Genomic DNA, 10,843 nt, shown 5'->3' with positions numbered 1-10,843 from the left:
TTTAAATAATAAAATAAAATAAATTAATTTAATCATAATTTATTATTAAATAAATAATTCATTCAATTAAATATATTAAAATTAATCAAATAAATATGTAGGATTAAACCTTATTATGGAGATACATGTTTATTTATTTTTTATTACACTGCTGCATTACAGTTGTTTTATAACAGGGGCCAATTAGCGGGCCAACCAAATAAAGTTACCCCATTATGATGTTTTGTCGCCGGCGCTCCGCTTCATGTGTTTCTCGGCCCAGCTGTCTGTTATCAGCATGAGGCCAGTCGCAAGAGAGCAAACGAAACAGGAGAGCCGTGACGCAAATAGAGCGAAAAGCTGCTTGTTAATGCGCACATTTCCACAAACGCAGCCGGTCATCGTGTCCCCCCCTCTCCTCTGTTACTGTTTGGACAGTGACTCAGAGAGTTAACACCGAAATCTGCGTGACATGTTTATTCGTCCGTTAAGATGAATCCAAGATGATCTACAATCAATCAGATCGAACAAAAGGGATCAAATTCCCAAGATCATCATGCTGATCAATAACGAACCTCACCCTCCATCCCCTCCCCCATTGTTGATCAAATTCAAGGCCATTACACAGAAATGATGATCCCCTCATTTAGGGGCCCATTACTCACGTTTAAGGCCCCCATAGTGAATTGGCCCTTCTCTGATCTGTCTTGTATCACTTAGCAGCCACACTGTCAGATAAGACAGCAGGATAGATTATAGCTATAAACACTGTAAACAACAAGACACCAGGATCAAATGATGATTGGATTTGCTAAAAAAAAGAAGGTGTTTTTTTCCGCATTTCATGCTGTATGATGTGATTTTTATTGTTAAAAAAGTGACACTTTCATCTTTGTTATCTGGGGAAAAAAGTTAAGTGATTACTCAAATGCTAACAAACTTAAAGCTGCAGTAGGCAGAATGTTTTTGGTATCATTGGGCAAACATTCCATAATAATCTTTCAGCATATTGTGATTCAAGTGTTCTGAGAGATAACTAGACTTCTGCACCTCCTCTTGGCTCTGTTTTCAGGCTTTAAAAAAATCTTTTGACTTTGACCAATCACAGGTCATTTCATTGAGAGAGCGTTCCTATTGGCTGTTCATTCAACGGAGGCAGCTGTCAATCACTCGCAAACTCCAATCAACCGGTCAAATTAGGGAGGTTAGCTCCGTCTGGTGGGCGGTGCTTGGTATTTCCTCAACTGATCTGAACATGGCGGCTGGGTCACAAACTTTCTCATTTTAAAGCTAAACAGTACACTACAAGATGTTTCTGAAAACATTTGAGGCAAGAAATAGGCATTACGGTAACAGAATATTGATTCATATTTGATCGGAGTTTGCGAGTGATTGACAGCTGCTCAGAGACGACAAGGCTCGGGCACGGCTCTGATTGGTTGTTTTCCTCCGGTCTGTGAAATCTTGCATATGCCGTTAGGAGCACAGGAGGACACTGAGGCACATGCTTTTTTTCAGATTACCTGTCTCATGCACTACTGCCGTTTAATAAAAATTACTTTTTTTAATCATATCTACTCCGATTTTACCCTCTGCTGCTTTAAGGATATATCAGGAAGAAAAGCAGTGGAAATGAAATGCTGAGGAAGCATTTAGGTGCAGTGGAGAGCAGCACGACACATGTTGGCTCTGTGTCTTCCTGTGATGTATGCGATTGTGTTCCTCTGTACACGTGTACTGTATGTGTGTTTGCGTGTGACGTCTGGCAAGTGAACGTATACGCGACAGCTGGTGGGTGTGGGGTGTCCTCAAATGTTTACACTGACCGTGTGCTGATCACAGATAGACTTAAAGGGAAACCCTCTGACGTAGATCCACGGGGAGCTTCACCTAACAGCAAAGGACAGATGATGGTGTCCTGTGCATGTGGCTGAATTTGTAGACAGCCTACTGTACGGGAACCTCTACAATCGAGCTAGGAGCCATAGATAGGAGTTTTTGATAAATATGTTTAGAGAGAGATACAATATCATGTTATTTTCAAATTAAAAGAATAGTTTGACATTTTGGGAAATATGTATATAGATGAGAAAATTGACACCACTCTCAAGGCCGTTGCACACCGGGGGGCGTGACGAATAAACAACACGAAAATGTGAAATACTTGCCTGCGAATATTATATGTCGAGGGCTATTATTGTGAAAGGTTAGAGTGGAGGAGTGGAGCGGCTGCCTTTTTCAAGGTTAAAAGGAGAAATAAAGTTTGCCGTTTTGGTTCAGACCACAGAGCTTTTGTGTTGTTGTTTCATAAATATAGGTGCAACTCAACCCGTTTCGCACAACAAAATTGGTTGATGCCTTTAGTTGCGTTGCGAAAGATCAGAAAATTGACCCTATTCCAAAAAAAAAGCGACACTTTTTCACCGCGTAACATACGTGTTCTGTGTGAAAGTACTCATGTTAAAAACAACTGTTCAAAAAATAATATTGACGTGAGAAATAATCGCATGAAAAAAACACTGTAGGTGTGAAGAGACCTTTATATTTGTCATTTAAAGGTCCGATATCGTAAAAAGTAAGATTTTCATGTCTTTTATATTATAAAGCAGGTTTAACTGCTTTATAAATACAGTTAAAGTATTGAAGCGCTCAATATACAGAGAAATACACACAGCCCATATTCAGAAATTGTGCATTTGAAACAAGCCGTTAGGATTTCGGTCCATTTGTGATGTCACAAATATACAACATTTAGACCATTTCACAGTTTTAAACGTAAACATTCTAAATGTGTCCCAGTTTATTCGTGGTTGCAGTGTATGTGAATGTCATCAGCTGACAGGAAGTAAACATGGACCCAAACTGTTGCCAGGCAATGCAATTCTGTTGCAATTCCGTTGAAATGCACTCAAACGGAGCATTTCAGACAGAGGATAAATAAAGGTATATTCAAGCAGACAGTATGAGGAAAATAAAGTTTTTTTTAAACATTACAGCATGTAAACATGTTCCAGTAGAAACACAAAATACAAGTATGAACCTCAAAATGAGCATGATATGGGACCTTTAAATAAGAAGCTACAGCCAGGAGACAGTTAGCTTAGCTTAGCATGAAGACTTGTAGCAGGTCTGCTACCTGCTTGGGGGAAACAGCTAGCCTGTCTCTGACATAAAGATTAAAAAAATCTGCCCACCAGCACCTCTAAAATCACAAAACAACAAGTTGGGATTTTACTGGAGGGTGTGTGTCCTGGATTGGAAGAGTGACTTCCTTCACATTTACACCATAATCTCAGCATTACTTTGCCAGTGCTTTAGCAGACTCAAGACTAATGTCTGAATGTGTTCTACCTCTTCTTTCTGCTTCTTATCGGCACAACACAAAGCGCCTGGGTCAGTCCTTCATGCTGGTAGCCATCAGGCTCCACAACCAAGGCTGACCCCCATATGAGAACTATTTGGACTTTAAGAAGTTTAAACACGCACTATCTACCTTTTAACATGCACTATATGCAACCATCTTGGACTCTAACCACTGGCGCACTTTACACTTACTTTACACTATACATCCTACATACCACTTTATAGACTGCACATATGTACATATTACATTTATTTATTGCACATTCTACATTTATTTATTGACGGACTGTACACACTATGTTCACTCTGTATCTTTTATATCTCTATTATTGTTTTTATAATTTTTGTATACCTTTACCTCTCCCGGATTTTCACTCTGTTTGCTGATGTTGCTGCTTTGACACCTGAATTTCCCTCCGGGGATTAATAAAGGTTCATCTTATCTTATCTTATCTTATTAAGTGTACATCACTAACTCAGTTTTCACTAGATGGATGCAGGGCTCTCAAGTGAACAGCAGATGGCGCTATTGACTTGGGCATGGTGTGCTGGTTCATCAGTTCCATTGATGATTAGAAGTATGATCATATTTCAGTATACCTTTTAATATGTCATAGCATATTTAAGCGTAGATTTCTCATGCTTTTGAAATAAGATGGTATAAGAAGAAGTATTAAATAATTGCAAATTAATCACACATTTTTTATCTGTTCAAAATGTACCTTAAATGGAGATTTGACAAGTATTTAATACTCTTATCAACATGGGAGTGGACAAATATGCTAGCTTTATGCAAAATGTATGTATATATTTAACACTGGAAATCAATTAACAACATAGAACAATGACAATTATTGTCCAGAAACCCTCACAGGTACTACATTTAGCATAAAGAAATATGCTCAAATCATAACATGGCAACCTCAAGCCCAACAGGCAACAACAGCTGTCAGTGTGTCAGTGTTCTGACTTGACTATGACTTGCCCCAAACTACATGTGATTATAATAAAGTGGGCATGTCTGTAAAAGGGAGACTCCTGGGTACCCATAGAACCCATTTCCATTCACATATCTGGAGGTCAGGGGACCCCTTTGAAAATGGCCATCCCAGGTTTTCCTCGCCAAAATTTAGCATAATTTGGACCGTTATTTAGCCTCCTTCCTGACAAGGTAGTATGACATGGTTTTCTAGTTTCATATGATACCAGTATCTTCACTCTAGCTTTAAAACTGAGTGACCCGCTACAACCTAAAAATCGCAAGTTGCGTTAGAGAAATTAACTTTGACAGCCCTAGTCTATAGTAACATAATTGAAAGGGAATTTAAAATCCTGAATGGCAAATATATTTATATTTATTGTATAGTGGAATATTTATCCTCCAAATCCATTGATCTAGTGTGAACTAGTCCCCAGCTGTTGAACTGCTTCTCTACATTTAAGTAAATTGTTGAACTTGCAGTTTTTTCCCCTGAGAATTGATGCGCAGCATATTGGCAAGGAAGCCCTCAGATTTTAGTAGATTCAGACTTTATCAGGCAACGGTGGATGTTGCATTAGCTTTAGCTTGCTGTTGTCTACTCTTTCACCCAGGGCCGCCTGGCTCCACATCTAACAAGTGTGTCCACGTGTTAATGACTTCACCTCGTGTTAAATACCTCTACTGAGGCAATTAGAGACACATGGAAGGCATTTACTACAAGTGCTGGCCACTGCTGCAGCTCCGTTTGAATGAATAATGAAGAGGAATACAATCACAGCAAAAGTGGAAACATATGACAGGGGTGTCGAAGTCAGCCACAATGTAACGTGATTTAAAAAAAAAAAAAAAAATGCATCTCTATTGGCTCTGACCACAAACAAGACGGGTCAGTAGTCTGTTCAGTGGTGTTGCTGAGATTACAGGGGCACCAAAATAACTAATATTGTCATTGATAGATGATTGGTGATGAGTGTGAACTGCAATAACAAACTGTGTTCTACCTCTTTATGCTTACAGGAATAGTTTGACATTGTTGGAGATACAATTTTAAAGTTAAAGTATGTATATCACTGTCATGTCTTTATGCTAATTATGAAGTTAGAGTCAGCAAGCGGTTATCTTAGCATAAAGACCGGAGACAGGGGGAAACAGCTAGCCTGGCTCTGTCCAAAGGTAACAAAGTCCACCAACAAGCACCTCTAAAGCACGCTAATTAACAGGAAGTAACTGCTCCTAGCCCAGATATACTGTAGTTCCCACTCATAAGTCTTTGTAAAACCATGAATTTTATACCTTTTTTTTTGTTCAGATTAAATCAACAAGATATAACTTGTTGATTTGATCCCATTTACACTTAATGCGTCTTGGTCGAATCACATATCTGACCTCAAAAACGCTTTGTTAATGCATCCAAGAAGCATTGATAAAAAGTATAAATGCATATGTCTCTCCTAGACAAGTTACTTTCTGTGACGTATTCTCAGCTATTTTTGTAATCTTCTAATGAATGGATGATTAAAGTGAAAGGATGTTTAAAGTGAAAGGACAGTTTCTACAGGTATGTGCAGGTATGACTATGCAGTGGAATACTTTGGCAAGAATCCTAAAATGCCACCGCCCTGTCTTTGTCTTTATTACAGCATACAAGATCAGAGGCAAATGGATCAGTGGATTAAGTTGGTTAATTCATCAATAGCAATCCAAAAAGCAGTTTATTGAAAAAGTTCTACCTCTTAACTTTCATTTGTCAATCAAACAGAAAATCCGATTTTTGAACTTGCTAGCTACACACTTATTGATAATTTAATAGCAGGAGGGCTGTCATTTAAATCATATTAGCAATAGTGTCTACTTTAATATACAGTACATGCAACGTGACATTTCAGCAATGGGTGATTAATGTCTATAACTTATTAACTATAGGCTACTATTAGCAGTAAGGCTAACTACTTTAATCTCAAATACAGGATACCAAGTTCGTAACTGTAGCTTCTGCCATCTGGCTTTAGCCATGACAGTCCTTCCCAGCTCACTAGCTACTCTTAGAAGTCGAATAAGTGTAAGGGTAAAGTTTTCATGTATTCTTTATTCTAAGAACATAACACCACAATGACAGAATTGTCTGGAAGCTGTATGATGACGCTCACTGAGGAACAGCATCTCTGGTCATGGACAGGTTGAACCGGTTTTAAACAATGTTGGCTATGAATAATCAGCTGACTACACAGGTATTTGACAAATGCCTGTGACAGCTATTTATATATTCAGCAAACAAAATGTTATGAAACAATAAGTTGTAAAACATGAAATCATACTGTATGTTATAAAAAAAGTAAAACGTTTTCATATAGCGCTTGTCAAATCAAGACAGATCACTTTCATTTCAACCCTACTGTATATGTAGATGGGGAAATATTTTTAAATGAAAACACAACAATTCTTAATTTTAAGTGATTATAAACTAAAGAAAACATAGTTATGAATACTATATACCATTTATGCTAATAGATCCCCCAAAATGCTACAAACTGGACCTTAAAAGCAAAGAAAAACACAATAAAAATACGAACTAGTGAAAGAAAAAATACGAATACGAAAATGTGCAATGTTTATGCTGCCTTACCCAAAAATATTAAATTAAAATAAATATTAAGTAGAAAAAAACTTGTTTTTACACCCATTGTCTTTTCTAAAAGAAAGTACAGACAATAAAGATACATTCATACATGACCTGATTGAATGAATACAAAAAAGTCTGAGTGAACACAAGTGAGCTAAACCCTTCACTCTATTGCTCCAAATATGTACAATGTGTGTCTTTAAATTCATTCTTTAAGTCCCAATATTAGTCCTTTACTTAAAGCTCAACTGAAATTAAATTACATTTTTTGGTCTGCAACAGCTTACATACCTGCTCTGTAAATCACTTTTCGATGAAATTTTGGCTTCACGGTGCCGCCAATTATTTTTGCGTTTATTTGTCAGAACAACATACATTCTCCATCTACACAGATGGAGAATTTGTTTCCATGCGACCAATCAAATCTTTCCATAAAGCAGTAATGACAGTGTTCTATCATAGATAGAGCAGACGGTCACACTGAGCCAGACAGCAGCACGCTACACAACACAAGAGCGAGAGACTCTGAACAAACACATTAGCTTTCCTGCTAAAGTTTCCTTCTTATTTAACTCACAAAAACGAACACAAGTATTGTCCTGTACCTTAGCTTGTTGAACAAGACACCAAATAAACATTTACCGGGGAAAAGTGCACTGCTAATATCAGTATGCAGACTAGATAGCTAATTAGCTGCTCAGCTAATCACTTCGGCGCAGTTACAGGCTAGTGTTGTCTTTACTCTTCAATACCTCTAACGACACACCGTCTGCCATGACCTATAGACTACAGAGTACTTTTTCTTAGTATGTCTTTGGTTCCCCTGCCGGGGCTCAGCCTGCAAGCTGCTGTCAATCAAACACAGACACTGACACGCCCCTCAAGCCAGCTGAGACATAAAGGAACATTTCTGATATTTCCCTAAATACCCTTTCTTCCCTTTAAAATAATAATAAAAAACTTTTAACAATAAATATATAAACATGTTATTATTTTTGACTGCAAAAAGGGATGACTACATGTGATTTCAGATGGACTTTAAGAGCCAGTTGTGTAAAACCCTGTGCTTTATTTCAATGAGTGAATGTTGCACATTCCTATTCTCTTTGCATTTCCTCGAAGTCCTTGAGCGTATTCCTCATCTTTGCAAACTCATGAACAGTTTTCTCACACAGCAAGGCAGAATCTGTGATACAGTTTCTAAACTTTGCATCCTCCTCAGAGGTCGGAGTGATTCGGGTGATATTGATAATGAAGTCTAATAGTTCCCTCACTTGCCTCAGCATGGTCAGAGTCACATCCATAACTTCCCTGCTCCTTTTTGACAGTTCAGCTGTTTGTTCAAGAACCTGCTGAAGTTGTTCTATTTTCAACAGACTTCTTTCTGTCTGGTCTCTAGTTCTTGTCATTAATGAGGATGATTTTTCCTCCAACTCCTCAGAGACCTCCTTAATTTTTTCCAGGACATCTTTTTGTATATCAACAATTTCTGTGAATTCTTTTCCCAACTCTTCCACAGTTTTTACACTTGTAACCTCTGCTGCTGACTTGGTTACATTTGCTGTAATAACAGCTACACCTCCACCAAGTACTGCAGTGCCTCCTAGTATTGCCAATTTTTCAGCTCCTGTATGCAAAGCTGCAGCTATTCCCACAGCTATTCCAACTCCTCCTAAAACTGCCCCCACCATTCTGGTTGTGTTTGTGATTTTCTGTATTTCTTTTACTTCTTTAGATATTCCCTCAAGTTCACCTGCAATGGCTTGCATTCTTTCTTTTTTCCTTTCATACTGTTCAATAAATAATTTCCCATTTTCGCTTAGTCTGTTTAGCAGATCAGACAAATGAGCTGGTAGCTGTCTGGGCATTTTCAGAAAGACTTCAATCAATTGAATGTGTGCAAAGTCTATTAAAAAGCTGAACTCGGTGACCTACAGGTGAAAGAGGCCGGTGTTTCAGTCCACTGGGTGTTTTGTCTGGATTGTCGTTCAGAGCCTTCACAGTACCTGCCAGTAATTTGAAAGAGGTTTATTAATTACACTTTTCATCAAGGCACAACTACCAGATAACCATTTTATAATTATGCACATAGTTTTACACCTATTAGGGATGTCACGATACCAGAAATTTAGTAGCCGATACCAATACCAGTGAAATTTCACGATTCTCGATACCAATTCGATACCACGGTAAAAACAAAAGCAATACAATAAATCCCATGTAGTTCAACATACACTCCTTTATTACCGTTTGCATACTGGTTTTTGTTTGGAAGTTAAACAGGTCATAATTACCTCTCTATTATCTTTTTTATATTGCTGTGAAAACATCTCCTTCAAGCAACTGTAGTTATTCAAGTTTCTCATCAAAAACTATGATTTACAAGATTACATTTGAACACTTCATGATAATGTTAGAATTTACCTTTGCCCAATATTTTTTTCTGAATAGAGCCTGAACACATCATAATGTAAATCAATAGCACCTCCCATGTTGAAATCGACAGGATGAGGGCTAGTTAACGTTAGCTGTTAGCACCGTGAAGGACTGTGCTGCTTACTGGCTGCTAACAGCTAACGTTAACTAGCTCTCATCCTGCTGATTTCAACACAGATTTGTTGTTCGCAATGTAGCATTATCAGGGGAAAAATAAGGTGCGTCCCCTGGAGACGTCAATAGTGAGTTTACTGCGTCCCAAACACATTTTCTATCGTCCCCGGGACAACGGGACTCCATTGGTCTTGAGCCAATTCAATGGCAGAACAGAGGTGGCATAACTGATACTGTGTGTTGTGTTGCTTTCATAGGCTTATACTTACACAGAAAAGCTAAGTTGCATTAGATATTCACACTGTCGCTCCAAATGTTATTTTTTCCACAACCTTGAAACACAAAGATAAAATACAGAAAAGATGGTAGACATGGTATCAATATTTAATTTAAACACAATAATGTACTATATAAAAAATGCAGGGGCAAAGACAAAGTACAAAGTAGACGAAAAACAATCTGCAGTAAATATTACCTTGTTGTTTTCACGTTTAAAATGTTTTATCGTGATTCTATCAACTTTTTTCTCAGAGATCATGACCGCATGCTGAAAAGGATTTAGAAAAAGAACAAGTTGGTTATTGCCTATAAGTGACAACTTTAAAATAATACCGATGAATAAAAAAATTACCAAATTCCATTATCATTAAACTGGGAGCAAAGACGGAAAAAATACTAGCCCTTTGCCAAAGAAAAGCACACTGTCAATAAGAAAACATACTTTGTAGTCTTTTTATCCTTTGACTGCATCCTGGCCACGTGTATCTTCTGACAGAAAGCAAAACAAGCAAATAAATTAAACGCACTACGTGTAGGTTTTGAAATTTTGAAACGTTGGTGCCCCCCAATGATGGAACCAAAATTGACATGATCCAGTTATACCAAGATGGATAGACTGATAAAAACAAAACAAATGCCATCAGTAAAATTTGAAAGATTCTATGATATAAATAGATACATATATTTACACGTAGTGGCTTTAAATTTGTTTTGTTTTTACTTTCTTCACACTTCAGGAAAGCTAGCTTGCTTGCCTTTAAATCAATTGGTTCCTTTAACTCCTCTGAATTTGAGACAGTGTGAAGTTGGCATTTATAAACACACTAGTCTTTAGAAAGATGTGGCTACAGGTAACAGAATTTTAAACAGCAAGCACTCACTAGCTAAATCAAATTGAACAAGTTAGCAAATAATTGAGGTCAGGACACAAAAATAATAATGTAAATTGAATTAAAATGACTTACATGGTGATTCATCCTTTCCGTCGCCTGTGCCTTTCCACAAAATACTTTCACTTAAATTGACAAGGCTCTCTGTCTCTCAGCAGTCCATCGCTTGTTCCTTATATA

The 10,843-nt window shown here is 37.6% G+C and overlaps 2 long non-coding RNA genes across 2 annotated transcripts in view; one reads left to right on the top strand and one right to left on the bottom strand.

The window, feature by feature from the left end:
• Nucleotides 1-10,843, top strand: part of LOC141758694 (uncharacterized) — a 457,042-nt gene that overhangs the window by 129,917 nt on the left and 316,282 nt on the right. The gene's annotated exons all lie outside the window — the stretch shown is intronic.
• LOC141758252 (uncharacterized) lies at nt 6,396-10,265 on the bottom strand. The gene is made up of 4 exons (XR_012591841.1): nt 10,216-10,265; nt 9,764-10,041; nt 7,424-8,950; nt 6,396-6,785 (listed from the first exon to the last, which is right to left on the bottom strand). It is a non-coding gene; the product is annotated as an uncharacterized LOC141758252 (long non-coding RNA).

Source organism: Sebastes fasciatus, chromosome 20, assembly GCF_043250625.1.
Source record: "Sebastes fasciatus isolate fSebFas1 chromosome 20, fSebFas1.pri, whole genome shotgun sequence".
NCBI classification, from domain to species: domain Eukaryota; kingdom Metazoa; phylum Chordata; class Actinopteri; order Perciformes; family Sebastidae; genus Sebastes; species Sebastes fasciatus.
This window is presented reverse-complemented; position numbering and strand designations above follow the sequence as displayed.